A 25,772-nucleotide genomic window follows, 5' to 3' on the forward strand; every position below is an offset into this window, starting at 1 on the left:
GATGGCCGAGGTGGGAATCGAACCCACTTCTACTCAGTTGACCTTCCGAGGTTGAGTGGACCCCGTTCCAGCCCTCGTACCACTTTTCAAATTTCGTGCAGAGCCGGGAATCGAATGCGGGCCTCCGGGGGTGGCAGCTAATCACACTAAACACTAGATCACAGAGACGTCGCATTCATTAGAACAAGAGGTTCCGTATTTTGTTTACAGATACATAGCTCACTCTCAGTCTATATCCCCGCATATTTGCTGCCCAACAATGCACCCTGATGCATCTCATAAAATCGTTGGACGTAGTATTTGCATTTAACACAGATTTTCGAACTCAACACCAGAATACCAGTGATTCTTGATAAACTCTTAGAATTGTATCCAATCCCAGCAAATATAATTTTTGAAATATTTAGAAATCATGGGGCCAGGGAAAAAGTCCTCAACCCCCAAAACTGTACCATATGTATATATCTCAACCTTAAACATTTTTTTAGAATAGTGACATTCATGTTTATTTCAATGTCATCCTTGTTAAATTTTAATTTTAGTTGTATTTATTCTGTACAGTCGTTAACAGCTGAAGATGACCTATTTACAGGTCGAAACCGGTACTGTCCTTTTATGTAAATAATATTGACACTATGAAAAATAAACTATTGATTAGGTAGAGAACTCATCCTTCATACTTGTGTGCTTGAACTATCAACACGGTCTATGAAGCTAATAGATTATAAAATGATAATGTGGGAAATATTTTATTGCTATAACATAAAGAAAAATATTTAATAACTTTGTATGTTGACATAACCTTATGTAGGTTATTTTAAGAAAGATTACGCTCCTGTCAATTTTAATACATAATATCAACAATTCCAACATGAATTACATAATCTTACTTTTTTTCATGTGTTATTTTCCATAGAATTGATTTTACTAAATTATGCATGCAACTTACGCGATATGATCTATTTTTGCACTAGAATAAGACGTTACATGGGCATTCTTCTTCTTCTTACTTTGTTTACCCTCCAGGGTCAGTTTTACTCTCGGACTCAGCGAGGGATCACACCTCTACCGCCTCAAGGGCAGTGTCCTGGAGCTTCAGACTCTGGGTCGGGGGATACAACTGGAGAGAATGACCAGTACCTCGCCCAAGCAGTCTCACCTGCTATGCTGAACAGGGGCCTTGTGGAAGGATGAGAAGATTGGAAGGGACGGGCAAGGAAGCGTGGTGGCCTTACGTTAGGTACGATCCCGGCATTTGCCTGGAGGAGAAGTGGGAAACCGCGGAAAACCACTTCCAGGATGGCTGAGGTTGGAATCGAACCCACCTCTACTCAGTTGACCTCCCGAGGCTGAGTGGACCCCGTTCCAGCCCTCGTACCACTTTTCAAATTTTGTGGCAGAGCCGGGAATCGAACCCGCGCCTCTGGGGGTGGCAGCTAATCACACTAACCACTACACCACCGAGGCGGACACATGGACATTTCTCCTCATCTTTATTTTAGCGAAGCACAGACATCTAATTCAGGACTAAATGTGAATGGTGTAAAATCTGTAGGCAAATATTTACACTAAACAAAACAATGTCAGATTGGGATCACCTAGTGCTGTCTTCGAAGAAAGAAAAAAGAGAGCTTTGTGTATTAGTAAACAAAATGGATAGTTCGGTTAAAGCGAAAAAGAAGGGATTTGGAAGGAAGCGGCCGTGGGACCTTTATTACAGGAACCATCCCGGTATTTACCTGGAGGGAGAGAGGGAAACCCACGGTAAAGCCTCTCTCAGGATGGTCGACCCGGGAATCGAACCCAGTATCTCCCGAATGCTGGGTACGAGCCGCACTTAAGCGACTGTAGCTACCGAGCTCGGTGCTGCTCGATCAATGACTTGCCCGTTTAGACGGGCGCAGCGCAAGTTAGTGCTTCTCTCCTAAAAGTGAACTTCTAGTTTTAATTTTGGATGAAACGATCTGGGAATATTAAACCATGTTGAAGCTGGGGATCTGTTCAGCTTAGCAGTCTCCCGTGATCGATATGCTGTTCTTCTTTTAGGAACGAGAGATGCCATTCTATAATAATTATTTCTTTTTTAAGTATAATACTGTTGCGATATGTTTTCTTTTTTCACGTAGTTTACAAATATGTTACTCAAAATTAGTTTCCGCAGACTGAAGAACATAACAGTTATAATAAAAGTAGTTATAAATGCCATAAAGTAACCTGTTTTAAACACTAGGTTTGAAGGTTTGAAATGAGGTACATTCAGTCACGTGAGGGCAGGGGAGTTGACAAGTGGACTGAAGTCTACTTTCCAGTACCCGAAAAGTAGTTGTCGGTCATTTCCTAAATTAATAACTACAGGAGTATTGGAGAAGTATAGAGCATAGTTCTCTCAGGCCCTGAGTGTAAATTTTTCATACAAATAAATTAAAAAATATGAAAGTAAAATCATCATCATCATCATCATCATCTGTTTACACTCCAGGTTCGGTTTTTCCCTGGGACTTAGCGAGGGATCCCACCTCCACCGCCTCAAGGGCGGTGTCCTGGAGCTTCAGACTCTTGGTCGGGGGATACAACTGGGGAGTATGACCAGTACCTCGTCCAGGCGGCCTCACCTGCTATGCTGAACAGGGGCCTTGTGGAGGGATGGGAAGATTGGAAGGGATAGGCAAGGAAGAGGGAAGGAAGCGGCCGTGGCCTGAAGTTAGGTACCATCCCGGCATTCGCCTGGAGGAGAAGTGGGAAACCACGGAAAACCACTTCCAGGATGGTTGAGGTGGGAATCGAACCCACCTCTACTCAGTTGACCTCCCGAGGCTGAGTGAACCCCGTTCCAGCCCTCGTACCACTTTTCTAATTTCGTGGCAGAGCCGGGAATCGAACCCGGGCCTCCGGGGGTGGCAGCTAATCACGCTAACCACTACACCACAGAGGCGGACTGAAAGTAAAATAATAAAATTAATTAGTAACTTTTCATGTTGGAAAATATACACCAACTTACGACTTACACGTTTGTGTTACGTTGCTCATAACCGTAATTCTTTCTCAATTTCTTCGCTTTTAAAATAGACTATTATATAATTTTTATCTGCACTTGAATGGGAGATTGTCAAAACGACCTAAGTCACATTAAGCAATATCTGGGAAAACACACACATACAGAACACACACAAAATAAAACTATCCTATGCTCAACATTTTCAACCAAGCAAATCAAGTTTCTTTCAGTCTATAGTTAGAAAAGATTTTTGAAGCACGCTGTTTGACGACCATTAAGTGATTTTTCAGAGGAGGAAGAAAGTTTAAATTCAGCGACTTGGGTACCTTTTAACATAGTGTAATTTTAAAACTTTTCATTCTTTCGAAAAATCTAATTATAACACACGCAACATACCGTACCTCTAAAAATATACCTATTACATAAGAACAACCTCAGATTCTACCAAATATCATAAAATCTTGCGCATACACCTTTCAACAAGCAATTCGTAATTTCTTTAATTCCTTGGACCTTTTAAGCATTGTACCTTGTTCTGTAAAACAAAATATATACTGCAACTATCTCAAACCAACATATTCTTACAGAATATACTTCACTACATCGAGAACTACAAAACCTAACCCATTTTTTTCAGTGTATGCGTTTGGTGTCGGCACCGAAGTGGTACCTAAGAGTTGTTGTTGTTTGTTCCTGATGCTTTTAAAGTACCTGAGAAATCGCTGCAGTACTCAAAATATGTATCTTGGGTATGCAGAAATGTAATTTTTCTGCACAAAGAACATTGCCGGTCTCAAGTCAGTTCATTGATCCTTTACAGAAAAATGGACAAATGTTTCTAAAATCAAGACATGCCATTCTCAACCATTGTTACAGTTTCTTGATATTCTCGGGCGCATTGCCGACAAGAGCGCAGACCTCATTCACTGCAAATGCGATCCTTTCTTCGTTTCGGCCGCTTTATGAAAATGAACTTCCTGTCACTGGGTAAGAACAAGTGGCCTCGAAGAGAGAAAAACTGCCTGATTGTCTTGAATCTCCCAGTGTCTGTGAGGGCTAAGGAAACGAGAAATTATTCCCATTTTGCCCAGGAGAGTCGTCTGGAAAGAGGTGGAGAAGCGAGAATGGTCCGCCTCTGCGGTGTAGTGGTTAGAGTGATTAGCTGCCACCCCTGGAGGCCCGGGTTCGGTTTCCGGCTCTGCCACGAAATTTGACAGGTAGTAATAGTTCTGGAACGGGGTCCACTCAGCCTCGGGAGGTCAACTGAGTGGAGGTGGGTTCGATTCCCAACTCAAACATCCTCGAAGTGTTTTTCCGTGGTTTCCCACTTCTCCTTCAGGCACACGCCGGGATGGTACCTAACTTAAGGCCACGGCCGCTTCCTTCCCTCTTCCTTGTCTATCCTTTCCAATCTTCCCATCCCTCCGCAAGGCCCCTGTTCAGCATAGCAGGTGAGACCGCCTGGGCGAGGTACTGGTAATCCTCGGTGTCTGACTTCCAGGACACTGCCCTTGAGGCGGTAGGGATGTGATCCCTCGCTGAGTTCGAGGGAAAAACCAACCCAGGAGGGTAAGACGATTAAGAAGAAGAAGAAATGTATAAACTATTTGAAAAAGAAACAACTGAATTAAAATACCCTACAATGACGTGTTTCGTTCCTGAAAGAACATCATCAGATTATATTAAAATCACACTCAACTATTTATGTAGTTTAGGTAGTTTATAAATTTATTACTCAAAATTAGTTTCAGAACACCAAAGAAACCTAACAGTTACTCGTATATAAAAAAATCTAGAGTCTTCAATATATTGTTTTATTACCGTCCACCGCCTGATTTTAGCATCACCAGTCTTAAAATGATTATTGATTTATTACCACAACTAAACTCGGTTTTTTCTAAACAGTTTTAAGTAGGCATTTCCTGGACACTGTGAAATACATTTATTTTACAGCACATGTGTAATAAAGTAACTTTCCGCACACTTCATGGCCCTTACCTCCACAATATGACTACATTACGAAGTTAGTGATTATTTCCTGTTCAAATATACAGTAAAGAGAAGAACTGAGCAAGTTGGCCATGCAGGTAGGGTCCAATAGCTGTGGGTTAAAATACCACCGTCGGCAGCCCTGAAGGTGATTATCCGTGATGTCCTCCATTTTCACATCAGGCAAATGTTGAAGCTGTGCCTTAATTAAGGCCGCGGCCGCTTCCTTCCCAATCCTGGCTGGAAACCTCCAATGTGCGACGTTAAACCACTACAAAAAAAGCCTATATAAATAAGTAAACAAATTATAATGTGGCAAATATTTTATTGCTATATCATAAAGAAAGATATTTAATAACTTTGTGTGTTGACATAACCTTACGCAGGTTATTTTAAGAAAGATTATGTTCCTTTCAATTTTAACACATAATACCAACAATTCCATCATGTATTACATAATCTTACTTCTTTTTCTTGTGTTCCTTTCCATAGAACTGATGTTTTTACTCAATTATGTATGCAACTTATGCGATATGATGTATTTCGGCACTATAATAAGACGTTGCATGGGCATTTCTCCTCATCTTTATTTTATTGAAGCACAGACATATAATTCATGACTAAATGTGAATGGTGTAAAATCTGTAGGCAAATATTTACACTAAACAAAACAATGTCAGATTGGGATCAGCTAGTATTGTCTTCGAAGAAAGAAAAAAGAGAGCTCTGTGTATTAGTAAACAAAATGGATAGTTCGGTTAAAACGAAAAAGAAGGAATTTGGAAGGTAGCGGCCGTGGGACCTTTATTACAGGAACCATCCCGGTATTTACCTGGAGGGAGAGAGGGAAACCCACGGTAAAGCCTCTCTCAGGATGGTCGACCCGGGAATCGAACCCAGTATCTCCCGAATGCTGGGTACGAGCCGCACTTAAGCGACTGTAGCTACCGAGCTCGGTGCTGCTCGATCAATGACTTGCCCGTTTAGACGGGCGCAGCGCAAGTTAGTGCTTCTCTCCTAAAAGTGAACTTCTAGTTTTAATATTGGATGAAACGATCTAGAAATATTAAACCATGTTGAAGCTGGGGATCTGTTCAGCTTAGCAGTCTCCCGTGATTGACAATGTAGCTTGGTGTTTAACTGACCCGGGTTCGACATCCGACTCTACTATAATATATGATGATGGTCTTTCAGGAACGAGACATACCATTCTATATAAGGATTTCTTTTTTAAGTACAATACTGTTACGATATGTTTTATTTTTCACGTAGTTTACAAATATATTACTCAAAATTAGTTTCCGCAGACTGAAGAACATAACAGTTATAAAGAAAGTAGTTCTAAATGCTATAAAGTAACCTTTTTTAAACACTAGATTTTGAAGGTTTTAAATGAGGTACATTCAGTCACGTGAGGGCAAGAGAGTTGACCCTTGGCCCTTTTAATCATTGTACCTTGTTGTGTAAAACTAAATATATACTGCAAATATAACAAACCAACAAATGTTTACAGAATAAACGTTACTACATCAAAAACTAAGAAACCTAACCCGAATTTTTTTCAGTGTATGGGTTTAGTGCCGGCACCCAAGAGGTACCTAACAGATGTTGTTGATTGCTCCTGATGCTTTGTCAGTACCTGAGAAATCGCTGCAGTACTCAAAACATGTATCTTGGGTACGCAGATCAGTCCACTGACCTTTTATAGAAAAATGGACAGCAACACCGAATTTTAATAAGAAGGAAATCGGTTAATGCCATCAAATAATAATAATAATAATAATAATAATAATAATAATAATAATAATAATAATAATAATAATAATAATAATAATAATCATAATAATAATAATAATAATAATAATAATAATAATAATAATAATAATAATAATAATAATAATAATAATAATAATAATAATAATAATAATAGTGGTTCATGTTTGTGGATTACTGTAGTCACGTCCTAGTTCGTGAACCATGGGCAACGGCTGAGTGGCCTAGTAAGTGGTCCTGAGAGTCGGGATACCAGTTGCTATGGAATGGGAGTGGGCATCTCGGACATATTCTGAGTCCTGGCCCTCCTTGTGCTCAGGCGGCTAGGACTATACAATCCACCGGTGGTCCATAACCCGTTAGAGGAGAGATCCTCACTTGGACTATGTGCAAGTAGGGTAGCATCCTGCTTCATGAATCGACCGAGCTCAGAACATTTTAAGCAAGCCTCGGACCTATGGGAGTAACGGAGTCCCATTCCCATTTGACAGGCGAGGGACTCCTTGGAAACAACTTGGCAAACGAAATGGAATTCGATGGGGAGCTATCAATATTAATGGGGCTTATGGAAGAAAGAAAGTAGAACTGGCTGAGTCAGCAAAGAGGATGCATCTGGATGTGCTAGGAGTAAGTGATATTCGGGTAAGGGGAGATAACGAGGAAGAGATAGGAGATTATAAAGTGTACTTGACGGGTGTTAGAAAGGGAAGGGCAGAGTCTGGGGTAGGGCTCTTTATCAGGAATACCATTGCACGGAACATAGTTTCTGTTAGGCACGAAAATGAGCGAATGATGTGGGTAGATTTGTCACTTGGAGGAATTAGGACTAGAATTGTGTCCGTGTATTCACCATGTGAGGGTGCAGATGAGGATGAAGTTGACAATTTTTATGAAGCATTGAGTGACATCGTGGTCAGGGTCAACAGCAAGGATAGAATAGTGCTAATGGGCGATTTCAATGCGAGAGTTGGGAATAGAACTGAAGGATACGAAAGGGTGATTGGTAAATGTGGGGAAGATATGGAAGCTAATGGGAATGGGAAGCGTTTGCTGGACTTCTGTGCTAGTATGGGTTTAGCTGTTACAAATACATTCTTCAAGCATAAGGCTATTCACCGCTACACATGGGAGGCTAGGGGTACCAGATCCATAATAGACTATATCCTAACAGACTTCGAATTCAGGAAGTCTGTTAGGAATGTACGAGTTTTCCGGAGATTTTTCGATGATACAGACCACTATCTGATCTGTAGTGAACTAAGTATCTCTAGGCCTAAGGTAGAGAAAGTGAAATCTGTCTGCAAACGAATAAGGGTAGAAAATCTCCAGGACGAGGAAATTAGACAGAAGTACATGGATATGATTAGTGAGAAGTTTCGAACAGTAGACAGTAAGCAGGTTCAGGATATAGAAAGTGAATGGGTGGCATACAGGGATGCTGTAGTAGAAACAGCAAGAGAATGCCTAGGAACAACTGTGTGTAAAGATGGGAAAAGGTGAACATCTTGGTGGAATGATGAAGCGAGAGCAGCTTGTAAACGTAAAAAGAAGGCTTATCAGAAAAGGCTCCAAACAAGGGCCGAGGCAGATAGGGAGTTGTATGTAGATGAAAGAAACAGAGCGAAACAAATCGTTGTTGAATCCAAAAAGAAGTCCTGGGAAGATTTTGGTAACAACCTGGAAAGGCTAGGTCAAGCAGGAGGGAAACCTTTCTGGACAGTAATAAAGAATCTTAGGAAGGGAAGGAAAAAGGAAAAGAACAGTGTTTTGAGTAATTCAGGTGAACTCATAATAGATCCCAGGGAATCACTGGAGAGGTGGAGGGAATAATTTGAACATCTTCTCAATGTAAAAGGAAATCATCCTGATGGTGTTGCAAACAGCCAAGCTCATGGGGAGGAGGAAAATGATGTTGGTGAAATTATGCTCGAGGAAGTGGAAAAGATGGTAAATAAACTCCATTGTCATAAGGCAGCAGGAATAGATGAAATTAGACCTGAAATGGTGAAGTATAGTGGGAAGGCAGGGATGAAATGGCTTCATAGAGTAGTAAAATTAGCATGGAGTGTTGGTAAGGTACCTTCAGATTGGGCAAAAGCAGTAATCGCACCTATCTATAAGCAAGGGAACAGGAAGGATTGCAACAACTATCGAGGTATCTCATTGATTAGTATACCAGGCAAAGTATTCACTGGCATCCTGGAAGGGAGGGTGCGATCAGTCGTTGAGAGTAAGCTGGATGAAAACCAGTGTGGATTCAGACCACAGAGAGGCTGTTAGGATCAGATTTTTAGTATGCGCCAGGTAATTGAAAAATGCTACGAGAGGAATAGGCAGTTGTGTTTATGTTTCGTAGATCTAGAGAAAGCATATGACAGGGTACCGAATGAAAAGATGTTCGCCATACTGGGGTACTATGGAGTTAAAGGCAGATTATTAAAAGCAATCAAAGGCATTTATGTTGACAATTGGGCTTCGGTGAGAATTGATGGTAGAATGAGTTCTTCGTTCAGGGTACTTACAGGGGTTAGACAAGGCTATAATCTTTCACCTTTGCTGTTTGTAGTTTACATGGATCATCTGCTGAAAGGCATAAAATGGCAGGGAGGGATTCAGTTAGGTGGAAATGTAGTAAGCAGTCTGGCCTATGCTGACGACTTGGTCTTAATGGCAGATTGTGCCGAAAGCCTACAGTCTAATATTGTGGAACTTGAAAATAGGTGCAATGAGTATGGTATGAAAATTAGCCTCTCGAAGACTAAATTGATGTCAGTAGGTAAGAAATTCAACAGAATTGAATGTCAGATTGGTGATACAAAGCTAGAACAGGTCGATAATTTCAAGTATTTAGGTTGTGTGTTCTCCCAGGATGGTAATATAGTAATTGAGATTGAATCAAGGTGTCGTAAAGCTAATGCAGAGAGCTCGCAGCTGCGATCAACAGTATTCTGTAAGAAAGAAGTCAGCTCCCAGACGAAACTATCTTTACATCGGTCTGTTTTCAGACCAACTTTGCTTTACGGGAGCGAAAGCTGGGTGGACTCAGGATATCTTATTCATAAGTTAGAAGTAACAGACATGAAAGTAGCAAGAATGATTGTTGGTACAAACAGGTGGGAACAATGGCAGGAGGGTACTCGGACTGAGGAGATAAAGGCTAATTTAGGAATGAACTCGATGGATGAAGCTGTACGCATAAACCGGCTTCGGTGGTGGGGTCATGTGAGGCGAATGGAGGAGGATAGGTTACCTAGGAGAATAATGGACTCTGCTATGGAGGGTAAGAGAAGTAGAGGGAGACCAAGACGACGATGGGTAGACTCGGTTTCTAACGATTTAAAGATAAGAGGTATAGAATTAAATGAGGCCACAACACTAGTTGCAAATCGAGGATTGTGGCGACGTTTAGTAAATTCACAGAGGCTTGCAGACTGAACGCTGAAAGGCATAACAGTCTATAATGATAATGTATGTATGTGTGTATGTATGTATGTATGTATGTATGTATGTATGTATAATAATAATAATAATAATAATAATAATAATAATAATAATAATAATTGTTACGGGGTTACCCGTGGACCAGCAGAGGTGACGGAATGTGCTGGGGTGAATGGGTCTAACTAAATTATCAAAGTTAAAACTTTAACAAAGGTTTTATATATTGTGCCCTACTGGATTCTAAAGTTCCGGCCAGGCGAAAGCCGGTCTCGAACCCAGAGTACAGTAGTGAAAGAACTCTCACAGACGTGAGCTGGTGCACATAGTCTTACCTGAACACATTCCTCTTCACTCAGCCGGATAAGAGCGCTCTTCTCAGGGATAACATGGGGATAACGGGGCAACATAAAGATAAAACACTAGGACATGTGCCTACTCAGGTAAGAATTCGCTAAATTAAAATAAAATAAAATATCTAACAGAAAACATCGCTGCATTCAAAGTATAACAAATAGGGATTTATTACATAAAATTGAATTATATACGAATATAATAGCTTTTAAAATGCTTGGGTCAAGATAATGCTGAGCCGATGACAACCAGTTCACTGCCTTCACGAAAACAGCTGTGCTGTAACAAGCATGTTACAATAGTGTAAGTCACGAACTCTAGAAAAACGGATATCTGCTGAAATACACATCAAACAGTGATTCCCATAAAATTTACTATGCCTCGAACCGTCGAACCCCGGTGCTAACAAATATCAACACAGAATGTACAATGACCTGACTCGGTCACGATCCCTAGTCCCATGACGAGTAAGGCGTAAAAGAATCATATGCAAACTATATAAAAAGGACACAACCAACATATCCACGGGTGTCAATATCAAACGGGCCAGTGTTAAAAATTAACGTAGAACAAATAGGACATAAAAAAGATCTCTTCCTGCTTTCAAAACATCAAGGTCCTCCTCTCCTTCGCACACTTGACAAGCTGCAGACGGCAAAAACCAATTCTCAAGACTGTGACGTCAGGCATAGCACCCTCACCCCTGCAACCACTTCACCAGCGACAGTCCACATAATTGATGAGCTCAGCTGACTGCCAGCAAAAACATCTCGCCTCTCAAAATACCTCACGTAACCTGGCTGCTAAAAAGTACTCTTTTAAATACACCTGGGCGATTTGCCCTCGTCTCAATATCACCAGCAATATCGCAAATCTTACTTCCGCCTCTCACGGGCTCAACCTTGGTGCTACAAAACACTAATCATTAAGCGATAGTCACATGGCCATACTAGGCATCTCCAATACATCCAATATACTCTCAACTGTGCTGGGCTCTCTCATATCAATCGCAAATCTTACTTCTGCCGCTCATGGGCTCATATCTCTCAAATATTCGGACTCGCTCGCTCTATCAGTGAAGCTGGGTGAATTACGGGTTCCATCCTGGTCTCAACTATACGTATCTACGTCTGCAGAAACAAATGCCTAAATGCGATATAATAAAAAGTGCCTGTCTGTTAGACTAACCTACTATGACCAAAGGAGTTCGATCAGACCCACAAAAATCAGACGTACGTAAAAATAATACAATCGAAATGAAATATAAACACGCTAACAAGGAATCTACAAAATATCATCTACCCTAATGTACGGGGTTCGAGCTTGAGGCCTAGCTCATTATTACCAAGAAAATTTCCTACCATAACTAATCTGTTGACTGACGGCCCCCATATTCCTATCTAAATTTAAATGACATGCTTGAAACAGAATTGGAAAGCTCTGACCTTATGTTATCGATGACATGACGAAGCGGCCCTCCCTGTGGACCACTGAATTTACCACATCATGATAGACTGCGGCGCTTGCATCTGATACTGTTGACCACTTGGAGACATTCTTTCTTGTGTGGCTCCTTCGTACAGCTCCCTATGTGGCTGGAAGATGTCCCCTTCGGCGTCGCGCTGATCAGGTGCTCCCAACGTTCCTGGATCGATGCCCGTTGTCGTGTTGGCTTCAGCTCCTGGTTGTGGCTTCCTCGCAATGATGATGTCAAACACTCGTTCTGACTTGATGCTGGGGTAACTGAAAACAAATTCATTCATTACAGACTGTCCAAACTCGATGCCTGTTTCCACTACTATCGTGTCTCACACGTCACATTGACCAAGTCTCGTTCAGAGTTTTAAACTTGGTACACAGTTTCTTCAATCCTTTTAGTCACTGTTATTTCATCCCTTCACTCGGACAACATGTCGTTTTGAATTCCTACCCTGAGCCAATATTAATTCTAGCATTTCGTCAGTAATACCTTGACCTCACAGAAATATGAAGCTACTAGTTCATTAGTTTCTTACAGGCAGCACCTCATCTCCCCATAGCATATCCTCACAGGTAAAATCTAAAATGCAGCTGAAAATTCAAGTTGATTACTTACTTCCACGCAGATACAGTAGTACTCGTAGTATGTGCAGCTCGAAGACAAAGCGTTGTTCTCAGTACCAACACGCAGTATGACGACTCGTTCAAGCGGCCTTCTGGTCCAAGAATGAGACTGATATGCCAGGCGGCCTTATTTCTATAATCCAGTTTTAGCGTCATCACGCCGCTTGATCGCGTGCAAGAGACGCGCGCCCGCGACTTGCCGTTCTCCCGCGCAACTCCCGCCAAGTACTCCATTTAATGAATGCATTTAAGATTGCAGCCCTAATGCATATCAAAATTAAGCAGAAATTATGCAGGTTGCAATTCTTGTATAAAATCCAATGCAACTCTTCCGTAACCAAAGATATTAATTTCATTCTTTCTTCCCTCCTAATATAAGTTTTGCCGGGATCTAGGAAGCGTCCCCAATCTTCATCAAGAGGCTTGGCTTGGGACATAACTCCCTTTAATGAGGTTCTGGAGATTTCTCATAATGACGCTCTAGCTCACTTCACACAAGAACGCTTCTTCTGGACTCCTTTATGAAATATACTGTAAGACAATGGCTTCGTGGGTGGCCTTGTGTAATCCCAATATCCAATACTAAAATCGATGCTTATCGGCTCATGAACAGTATGGTTCATAGCCCCCCGTGAACGACAAAATAAAATTTTGTCAAGAATTTTATTTTCCTAAATGTCGAAATCATATTCTCATTGCAATCATTTATGCGGTCAATTTTCAAAACCTCATGGCACGGGACTATCTTCAGCTACAAACATAATAGCCTCCCTATCCTTCCTAACTTGGTAATAGGCATCAAGCAGAGCTAGAAATCTCCGGTGGTTACTCTCGCAGCCTTGACATTCCGTTTCTTCTCGCTGCTCAGATAGCTGTTTATGATGGTTTCCTGAAGAAATCATATTTACTTCTTCTTCTTCTTCTTCTTCACCACTGGGTACCTCTGGTTGTTCTTCTTCGCCGTCATGTTCATCTTCTTCCGGAATGACAACCTCCTCTCCTGCAATATCTTCGGTGTCTTCCTCCCCAAGTTCTTCTTCCTCTTCTTCGCCTCCTTCTTCTTTTTCTTCCTGATTGTTTAAATGGTATTGGCCTGGTCTGAAAAAGGGCTTAAGATTTGCTGAGTTAAAGACCTTAGTCACAGTAGCGTCCAAGCTTTGTACCTTGTATGAGTTATTTTCATAACTATGAATTATTCTATACGGTCCAGTATATAGCTCAGCAAACTTGTGGAAGTATCTCTCTGTAGGGTTAGAGACAGTGGGTGTCTTAACTAAAACCAATTCGCCCACTTGTAGGGGTCTATGAAATCTCTTGTTCCTTGTTCTTCGCAGCCGTTTTTCAGCCTGTGCTTTTAAGTGTTCCGCAACGTTACTAACACATATCTCTCGGGCTAGTTGAGGATCCCTAGGGCAAGGAATTACATTTTCCCAAGGACGTTTAGGCAGCTCATTATTGTGAATCCATGCCGGAATCATACCGGTCGATTCGTGTCTAGTTGTGTTAATACACTCTGTAATAATGGGCACTACAGTGTTCCATTTATAATGTTCTCTCGGGCAGTATATCCTACAATACTTAGATATTTCCCTCATGACACGCTCACTCGGGTTAGCTTGCGGATGTCTGATACTGGATAAGACATGCTTAATTCCCAGTCGTTCTAATTCACGCTTAAATCCTGCAGCAGTGAATTGGCTCCCATGATCACTTAAAATACTCTCTGGCGTACCCATAATGGGTATTATCTTCTTGATCTGCGATAGTGCTGAGCGAGTATTCGCCTTCTGAATAGGGCATAATGTAACAAATTTACTGAACACATCCATACAGACAAGGATGTACTTTAAGCCCCTAGTAGCAGAGGGTAAGGGACCGAAGAAGTCTATTGCATATAATTTACGTGGTCCCGTAGGTATCAGTGGTCGTGGCGGTTGCTTCAGAAGGTACGGATTTGGTTTCACCCTCTGACAGATGTCACAGGTACGCAGGATTTTCTGTACCATCGTCCTCATTTTAGGCCACACGAAAGTTTCCTGCAGTATTGCTACCACTTTATCAATTCCTGAATGTCCTGTAGAGTGATGAGCTATCCACACCAAGTCAATCTGTAATCGAGGAGGTACAACAATTCTAAATTTCGTGTGATTCTCATCCACAAATTTATGTAAAATATTATTAAAGTAATGATAATTTGCCGCTTTGCGCTCCGCTTCGGCGTACTGTGGAGTCCCGGGTTGGAGTTCTTTCCGAAAGTACTGGATCAGCCGTCCGGCCTCTGGGTAATTTGCCTGTTCCTCATGAATATTCCGAAGTCTCTCCAGTATATTCTGATCCTCTTGGTCTAACATAGTTAAGTGTATTGTAAGCTCCTCCGGATTAGGATTTCTGCTCGACGCTCAGCTAGTACGTTCAATTTCCCTGGGCAATGTTCTACCGTGAGGTCGAACTGCTGGACGTAAAGTGCCCATCTACTGACCCGTGCATTAGCCATGTCCGTCTTAAGAATAAAGGTAAGTGCTTTGTGATCTGTTCTAATCACTACTGGGAACCCGTATACATACTTTTTCCAGTGTGCCAAGGCAGTCACTATGGCTAACATCTCCAACTCGGTGGTAGTGTATTTCAACTCGTGTCCTCGTAATTTTCTATTCATGAAAGCCAAATATGATATTTTATGCTCCCTCTCGGGTGTTTCCTGGTAAAGCACTGCTCCGACTCCTACTGCAGAAGCGTCCGTCTGTATTATGAACTTTCTATCGAAGCTAGGGTACCCCAATTTTACGGAATTTTCTAAAAGTACTGTAGTGTTTAGGAAAGCTTTTTCTTGCTCTTCTCCCCATTTCCATCTGTTATTGGTCTTTAACATGTCTTGAAGTGGCGCCACGGTATCCGTGTAACCTGGACAATGATTGGAGAAAAAGTTCGTTAGGCCCAAGAACTGCCTAACGTGTTTAATCTTGATTGGCCTAGGAAAATTCTGTATTGCTGCAATTTTAGCTGGGTTAGGCCGAATGCCTTGACCGTCGACAACATGTCCCAGGAACAGTACCCTGCGCTGACAGAAGTGTGATTTCTCAAAATTAACCTTGAAATTGCATCGCTCGAGGTCCTGAAAGAGTAAATTCAATTTTTTCCAGGTGTTCTTCTAGGGTTTTAGTGCAGATTAAAATATCGTCGATATACCGAATCGTAAACTCTTTTACCTCGGGACTGAGGTTCGATTCCAGTGCCCGGATCAAAGCGGCACAACTTGAGGCCAGGCCAAATGGAAGACGTAGGAAAATATACGTCTGATTATCAAATAAAAATCCGGTTAGCATGTTTGCACTTGGATCCAAGACGATATGGTGAAAGCTTGAGGTCATGTCTACCGTGCTGAAGAGTTCCATATCTCCGAACTTCTTAAGAATATCTTTAAGGTTTGGAGGTCTCTCATACTCGGGGACTAGGCGTTTGTTCAAAGATCGTGCGTCTAGGCACACGCGCACCAGTACCTTTTGCTTTGGGCACTGCACATAACGGGTTTAAAAACGGACTCGGGGACTTGGCAATTATCCCGTTCCTCTCCATGTCTTCGATTACCTCCCGGACCTGGGGTAGCATCTTCTCTGGAATCGTATATGGTCTCTGTTTGAAAGGCTCCCAGTTATTTACACATAATTTGTATTGGTAATTCGGGATCTTTCCAGGCCTCGAACCAAAGACCGTCTCATGCCTCATCAATAACTCCTGCAGCCGCCCCTTGTCTTCCGGACTAATCTTCGCTTCTTCGATTTTACTCGGCAACAGATCCAAAAAAAATTCTCTCTCTCTCGTTGTTCTTCCAATTCGGATACCATAATTTCGAACTCCGGAATAATTTTTTCGTGACCCTGTAGCCACCCTTCTGAATCAAGTTCTTCCGTCTGCATGTCCATTGTCCAAATACGTTCACCGGGTTGGTAATCCTGGTTCTTGTTTAACTCTATTCGTTCCTGGTTACCATTTAATTTTAACAGGATAGAGTTTGTACCCATGTCAATAACAGCTTCGTATTCTCTTAAGAAATCGGCTCCTAATATAAGATTGTATTCCATTTTAGGAAGCACAATACATGGATGGGACACTAGTAAGTCTCCAATCTGGATGTCAAGTAATACCTGCTCCTTACAGGACGTTACTTTGTCTGGTATAATACCCTTAATTTTGACTTTTGAAATTGGTATGAACGGGGTACGAACTCTGCTTTGAATTTCCGAAACTAAGGCTTGTGATACCACACTGACCGTGGCTCCTGTATCAGCCAGAGAGCATACGTTTAAACCGTGAATTCTCGTATAAATTACAGGTAATTCTTTAGGTCGGGGCAAGTTACTTTTAATAGGATCCTCTAGTAGATCATCTGGAGTGATAACCCAATTATGAATAGCTACAGTCATCCAACCGGCATCCTCGCGAAATATTCTATCTCCTCGCACTAAATTTCTCGTTTTTTTATCCTCCCTCTCGATCTCAGCGAAACTGGGTGCATTTGGGTTGAGACTCTTCTGCCTGGCTCCGTTGTGAAATTCTTGGTAAGCCAAGCTCGTAGCTCCAGGAGAGTTGGCAGCACTGTGAGTTCGTATTGCTTCCTGCCATGTGTCACGTGTTGATACATCCCCCGATTCTCTTACTCTTGAGTGGTAGGCGCCCTCTTGTCTCTCACCATTTCTCGGGCGCAGTGAACTCTCCCTAGGCCTGTTATATCTCGCTCGGTTCCCATTCCACCGCTGGCTGTTACTTCTGGGGTTGTAACGATCATCGTCTCGTCTCCAGTACGGCCGGTCATTCCTCCGCTGTTCAAATGAATTCCTTCGGCGTTCTTGTCCTCTCCATCGGTCCAGATCCTCCTGCCATGTGCTCCATCTTCGAGGTCGCCAGTTCGTATCTCCTCTGGGTTTAGGATTTTCTTCGTCTCGTTCCCTCAGGGTAGGCGTTTGAGTGCCGGAATTTTGACACTCCTTGTGGCTTCTTTCTCCCATCTGCTCTTCCGCCTGGACATTCACATTATGGGCAGTCTCTATGGCCCGTATACGTGGCTGATGCAGTGCAGACGTCTGGTCCCAGAGCCTAAGCATTTCTTCCGCTGCCACCGCCGTCGTAACATTTGCCGCGATTAGAGCTCTTTGTACCTCTACAGGCAACTGCCTAATAATGGTCGTGACTATTTCCATTTTTTCGGGCTGATGATTTAGCTCTTGCAAACGTAAATATTGGGAAATAAAGAACTCGCTTAGTCTTGTGGGAGTACTATTGGCATATCTACGAGCGTAGAGCTCTATTCTAAGCGCCAGCTGATGCCCCTGCTTCCAGAATTTATTCACGAATGCGCGTTTAAACTCATCATAATTTTTAAATGATTGCCCAAACGCCTTGAACCAGGCTCCAGCAATCCCTCCAAGATGCTTTTCTGCCGTGCGTAATCTGCGCTCTGGTGGTATCTGGCATTCGTCCATGTATGTCTCTAACTCTTTAAGGAATGAACGGGGCGTGACCTCTCCATTTCCCTCGAATTTCTTGGGTTTCTCCTCGGATGCCCTAATCCAATGATAACCCGGGAAAACACTGTCCTGACTGAATAGGGTAGAATTTCCTATTCTTGGCTTAGCCCTAAATGATTCTCCTAGCAGTTCCTGTCCCTCATCCTGACTTTCATTCAGGCTGTCGTCTCCATACTGGCGTTCTATCGTGCTGTGATTCCTACTCAGCTTCCGCTTCTTGACTCCGTTTTCCTCCTCAATTTTTAATTGGTCCAACTTATCACGCATATTCTCCATTTCATACTCTAACCCCTGTATTCGCTTCTCAGTTGTCCGTTGTTCCTGCTAGCGGCACTTCTTCAAACCCTGGACCTCAGTGCTGACTTCCTTCCTAGTCTGTTGTAAACCCAGTTCTAGTCCAGCAATCTTAGCCCTATTCTTTTCGGTTGCCTTCTCATATTTGTCTACTACTTCTTGAGTCCTAGCCTCTAGTTTTTCTTCTATTCTTACTAGTTCTTCTTGGGTATGGTCCATACGGACTACTACTGCCACCAGGTTTTCTCTAACTGTTCCTAGTTCGGACTGAGTCTCCTTATCTTTTTCTTCCATACGCTGTTCTATTCCCTCGACACTGTCCTCTATGTCACGAATTTGTTTCTCTACCGTTCTGTGCGACTCTCCAACCTGTTGACTCAACTTCTCGGTCGTGGTGACACAGCACATCCGTACGTTCTCTATTTTGGTATCTAATTCTGCTATGGTTTCCCTAGTCGCTTCATTTTCAGAGGCCAATTGCTCCAAACGAATGCTAGTTTGTTCCTTTAGCTCAGTGATTTGGCTCGCTACCCGTGTTTCTGTGAGTACTAATTGTTCGGTCAAGTGTTCCTTAAGTTCTTTTACCTGTTCTGAGTTCCTAATTTCCTGTTCTTTAAATTTTGCACTGACTTGGTCGTTCAAACGCTCACCAAGCGCCACAAACTGTACCTCGCTCTTGGCACACTGTTCCGTGAACAGCTCACTATTCCTAGTCACTTGTTCGTTCAAACGTTCACCGTTCTGAACCAGTAGCTCACTATTCCTATCCGTTTGTCCTTTAATAGCTCCTACCTCCTCTTTAAGTTCCTCTCTAAGCGTAGTCTGTTGTCCTTTAATAATTCCTACATCATCTCTAAGCGCCACAAGCTGTTCGCTCAGGTGCCTCAGCACCTCTCCCATGTCTACCGACATTCAACTCACTTGTCATAAGGTCCGGCGGAAAAACCGCTCCGTATGTCATCGATTAACTTTCAACTACTATCAATTTCCCTCAATTCTAATTTATCAAAATGTTCCTAACTGCTAAACTCTCGAACTTCCAAAGCCTCAGTAGGCTACTTCAATATAACATCATGTCATTCAAACATAGGGTAACCGTCAGCACAACACTATGATACAAAATATACACAACACAAACACAAAATTCTCCAACAAATGTCATAAAACAGCAAAAAACTACAACATGCAAAATCAAAGCTATACGATTGTACACCTGTGAAACACAACTCCCTGTAGGTCAAAACCCCACACGAATATCATCCATCACTCCAAGGTAACCACAAAATCAGCACAGCCTCGCTAATCACCATCAACTGCAATATCATATTCTAATGGTACGACCAAGGGGCATAGAATCACGACATACCTCTGAACTGGCAGTCATATCAACATCACAAGTCTCACCCAGATACTCCTAATACATCACTAAGCTAACAGTACAGATCAAAGACCAAACTTGGTATATCTGCACTACACATAATTGAATGCAGCTGTCATAACATATGCTTGAAACCAACCTTGCATGACCTTTATTTACCGAAATATTAGGTCCTGCTTTTATAGACACAAGTTATGACCTATAGCCCTATTTACAGAGAACATCAGCAAAATACAACTTGGTTGTGTGAGCTCGTTTACACAAATATCAAGCATCACTTGACGGCATAATAAAACAAGCTGTATGACCCTCATTACTGCAATATCGGGTCCTCAGTTAGCCACACCAAGTTCACAATGTTGACAATGGCGCTATGGTTAGCCCTCATTTACGGACATATCGAGCCCCACAGTTGCTTCGGCGCCATAAATACTATGGCGCTATGGCATAATGGACCCCTTTTTACAAAGTTATCGAGCTCCACGAGAATTGGGCGCCATAAATACTATGTGCCCTACTGGGCTCTAAAGTTCCGGCCAGGCGAAAGCCGGTCTCGAACCCAGAGTACAGTAGTGAAAGAACTCTCACAGACGTGAGCTGGTGCACATAGTCTTACCTGAACACATTCCTCTTCACTCAGCCGGATAAGAGCGCTCTTCTCAGGGATAACATGGGGATAACGGGGCAACATAAAGATAAAACACTAGGACATGTGCCTACTCAGGTAAGAATTCGCTAAATTAAAATAAAATAAAATATCTAACAGAAAACATCGCTGCATTCAAAGTATAACAAATAGGGATTTATTACATAAAATTGAATTATATACGAATATAATAGCTTTTAAAATGCTTGGGTCAAGATAATGCTGAGCCGATGACAACCAGTTCACTGCCTTCACGAAAACAGCTGTGCTGTAACAAGCATGTTACAATAGTGTAAGTCACGAACTCTAGAAAAACGGATATCTGCTGAAATACACATCAAACAGTGATTCCCATAAAATTTACTATGCCTCGAACCGTCGAACCCCGGTGCTAACAAATATCAACACAGAATGTACAATGACCTGACTCGGTCACGATCCCTAGTCCCATGACGAGTAAGGCGTAAAAGAATCATATGCAAACTATATAAAAAGGACACAACCAACATATCCACGGGTGTCAATATCAAACGGGCCAGTGTTAAAAATTAACGTAGAACAAATAGGACATAAAAAAGATCTCTTCCTGCTTTCAAAACATCAAGGTCCTCCTCTCCTTCGCACACTTGACAAGCTGCAGACGGCAAAAACCAATTCTCAAGACTGTGACGTCAGGCATAGCACCCTCACCCCTGCAACCACTTCACCAGCGACAGTCCACATAATTGATGAGCTCAGCTGACTGCCAGCAAAAACATCTCGCCTCTCAAAATACCTCACGTAACCTGGCTGCTAAAAAGTACTCTTTTAAATACACCTGGGCGATTTGCCCTCGTCTCAATATCACCAGCAATATCGCAAATCTTACTTCCGCCTCTCACGGGCTCAACCTTGGTGCTACAAAACACTAATCATTAAGCGATAGTCACATGGCCATACTAGGCATCTCCAATACATCCAATATACTCTCAACTGTGCTGGGCTCTCTCATATCAATCGCAAATCTTACTTCTGCCGCTCATGGGCTCATATCTCTCAAATATTCGGACTCGCTCGCTCTATCAGTGAAGCTGGGTGAATTACGGGTTCCATCCTGGTCTCAACTATACGTATCTACGTCTGCAGAAACAAATGCCTAAATGCGATATAATAAAAAGTGCCTGTCTGTTAGACTAACCTACTATGACCAAAGGAGTTCGATCAGACCCATAAAAATCAGACGTACGTAAAAATAATACAATCGAAATGAAATATAAACACGCTAACAAGGAATCTACAAAATATCATCTACCCTAATGTACGGGGTTCGAGCTTGAGGCCTAGCTCATTATTACCAAGAAAATTTCCTACCATTACTAATCTGTTGACTGACGGCCCCCATATTCCTATCTAAATTTAAATGACATGCTTGAAACAGAATTGGAAAGCTCTGACCTTATGTTATCGATGACATGACGAAGCGGCCCTCCCTGTGGACCACTGAATTTACCACATCATGATAGACTGCGGCGCTTGCATCTGATACTGTTGACCACTTGGAGACATTCTTTCTTGTGTGGCTCCTTCGTACAGCTCCCTATGTGGCTGGAAGATGTCCCCTTCGGCGTCGCGCTGATCAGGTGCTCCCAACGTTCCTGGATCGATGCCCGTTGTCGTGTTGGCTTCAGCTCCTGGTTGTGGCTTCCTCGCAATGATGATGTCAAACACTCGTTCTGACTTGATGCTGGGGTAACTGAAAACAAATTCATTCATTACAGACTGTCCAAACTCGATGCCCGTTTCCACTACTATCGTGTCTCACACGTCACATTGACCAAGTCTCGTTCAGAGTTTTAAACCTGGTACACAGTTTCTTCACTCCTTTTAGTCACTGTTATTTCATCCCTTCACTCGGACAACATGTCGTTTTGAATTCCTACCCTGAGCCAATATTAATTCTAGCATTTCGTCAGTAATACCTTGACCTCACAGAAATATGAAGCTACTAGTTCATTAGTTTCTTACAGGCAGCACCTCATCTCCCCATAGCATATCCTCACAGGTAAAATCTAAAATGCAGCTGAAAATTCAAGTTGATTACTTACTTCCACGCAGATACAGTAGTACTCGTAGTATGTGCAGCTCGAAGACAAAGCGTTGTTCTCAGTACCAACACGCAGTATGACGACTCGTTCAAGCGGCCTTCTGGTCCAAGAATGAGACTGATATGCCAGGCGGCCTTATTTCTATAATCCAGTTTTAGCGTCATCACGCCGCTTGATCGCGTGCAAGAGACGCGCGCCCGCGACTTGCCGTTCTCCCGCGCAACTCCCGCCAAGTACTCCATTTAATGAATGCATTTAAGATTGCAGCCCTAATGCATATCAAAATTAAGCAGAAATTATGCAGGTTGCAATTCTTGTATAAAATCCAATGCAACTCTTCCGTAACCAAAGATATTAATTTCATTCTTTCTTCCCTCCTAATATAAGTTTTGCCGGGATCTAGGAAGCGTCCCCAATCTTCATCAAGAGGCTTGGCTTGGGACATAACTCCCTTTAATGAGGTTCTGGAGATTTCTCATAATGACGCTCTAGCTCACTTCACACAAGAACGCTTCTTCTGGACTCCTTTATGAAATATACTGTAAGACAATGGCTTCGTGGGTGGCCTTGTGTAATCCCAATATCCAATACTAAAATCGATGCTTATTGGCTCATGAACATTATGGTTCAATATATATTTAGAATGTCAAAAAATCAACAAATAACAGTTACAATTAGCAAATTTGGAACAAGTCAAGGAAAATACAATGCAGAGAATTCAATAAGTCCTGGGCTTGAAGCCCATCGCTTTACATTTCCTGAGCTTTCAGCTCAACGTTACAAAGAATACAATTTTAATGCAAGGGTAGAACTCCCCTAATACATGGAGCACTAGCTCAGTCAATTTCAATATCAAGCCTCCCAGAGACATTCCTTAATCTTACCAAAACTTTGGAAAAGAGCTAACATGCTCTCAGTTTTCCAAGCCTATTCAAGGCAGCACTAAATTACAAATCCCGGCCTCTGAAGGCACAACTTACAATAGGAAAAATTATAATACAGGTATTAACTACTAAACCTACGGTACCTTCATGTAAACGGGAAAACGGTTAACTAAATGGCCCGAGCACAAAATGAATGGAAGCGAAAGCTTGCACTCCTTGAAATGAATTCTTAAACCCTAAAGGGCACTAGGCCGATGACACAGGGGCCATTCCCAAACTATGGAGGTGACTCGTATAAGAATAAATTAAGACATCACTGAAAGGAAGAAAACCAGTTACAAAACGTAGTCACCTCAAACCAATATGAAGGAGAGCTCGGGAGGGTACATCACTCTCTATCCCCGATGTACAGTTAAATATTTTATGAAGTTTTTACATGAGCCGAAAGGAGATTTACATTTTAGAGAAGTTGGTTACATAGTTAAAGTTTCGAACATTTCTCTCGGGTTAAACTGCAGAGCTAGCAAGAGATAAAGATGTTAAGTGGCCATACCTTGACGGTGTACTGCTGCCTGGTGAAAGAGGCGCCTCCCGCCTCCTGCTTGACACACACACTTAGCTAGACGACGATGAAATGGCCAAGAGACGAGAAAATCCGCAGTTTATAAACCTTCGGGGAAAGTTCGAGACCTTTCACGAATAAACCAGCCACACCCTCTCAATTTTATTGGATAACATCAGAAGTGACACTCAGAAACGAGGAAGAGGCCTGTGATAGGCAGAAAATTAATTACATAAATTCATGATTGGCTAAATTCAAAACTTGCGGAAAGAAAAGATCAATATTGCCAACCCAAAAATGAATGAACATAATTTAGTAAAATAAGCTAACTTATGAATACAAAACTTCTTCAAATCAAAGTTCTTCCACTTCGCACCAGGGTGCATGATAGCTTTTTAGCAGTGACCTCTGTTGAAGAAGGTCCAAACTTCTTGATGACTGGTAAACAAAACACGTAGAATTTCATAAAGTACATGAAACTTCACATTAAGAAAAGTACGTCCCATTACTGCAGTGACATCTTATGAGTAAAGGTTGAAGTAGGTCTAGTTTCAAGTTCACGATTTCTCCTGTAGAGGAGTTCTTTTAGGCGCAAGATTTAAATGTGCGGCTTAGAGGTGTACCTCCCGGTACAATAATAATAATAATAATAATAATAATAATAATAATAATAATAATAATAATAATAATAATAATAATAATAATAATAATAATAATAATAATAATAATAATAATAGTAATACTGCTTGTTACCATTTCTTGATGGATGCTGTACTTTTGAATCCGTCTCTTGGCACAGGCCAGAGCAAAGTATAGTTTCCACTGAAGTCCCAGTCTCATCCATGGCTGTTACAATACAGTACGGAAGCTGCTGGGGTATGGGTGGTACTGAGTAATGACTGAGTGTCTGAGTGTTAAGAAAGATGTTGCTCATAGGGTCAGTCGTGCTGCTGTGGCACATTCTGGTCCAGTGAGGAAAGCAATGGCAAATTACCTCAATCCTCATCTTGCCTAGTATGCCTCATTTGGGTTCTGCCATTGGTTTTGCGGTTTGCCTATAACTGCATAGCCTTTGATGGTGCTATTTGAGGATCCAACCAGCCTCTGGGCTGATGGCCTAAGAGACAGACAAAAACAACGGTACACATACAGACTAGTCTTATTGTGATATTATATCATCAGTCATCAGGATCATAACATGTATTTTCACCAGGCGCTGTGGGCCATTGCAAAATTTCATCACATGAGTCTGTTTAGTTTTGGAAATGTAGCAGTATACCTTCTGAATATCGCCCAGCTTGACTTTTTCATTGGTATTTTACCAGATGGGTATGCTAACTTTTCTGGAAGAGTCACTGCTGACGTTTTGTGAAGTGCAAAGGTGTAACTGGAGTTGTTGATTGCTCCTGATGCTTTTACAGTACCTTAGAAATCACTGCAGTACTCAAAACATGTATGTTGGGTAAGCAGAAATGGTTTTTTTCTTTTGCCGGTCTCAAGTCAGTTCACTGATGTTTTATAGAAAAATGGACAAATGTTTCTAAAATCAAGACATGCCATTCTCAACCATTGTTAAAGTTTCTTGATATTCTCGGGCGCATTGCCGACAAGAGCGCAGACCTCATTCACTGCAAATGCGATCCTTTCTTCGTTTCGACCGCTTTATGAAAATGAGCTTCCTGTCACTGGGTGAGAACAAGTGGCCTCGAAGGGAGAAAAACTGCCTGATTGTCTTGAATCTCCCAGTGTC

The sequence above is a fragment of the Anabrus simplex genome, chromosome 1 (assembly GCF_040414725.1).
Source record: "Anabrus simplex isolate iqAnaSimp1 chromosome 1, ASM4041472v1, whole genome shotgun sequence".
Taxonomy (NCBI): Eukaryota; Metazoa; Arthropoda; class Insecta; order Orthoptera; family Tettigoniidae; genus Anabrus; species Anabrus simplex.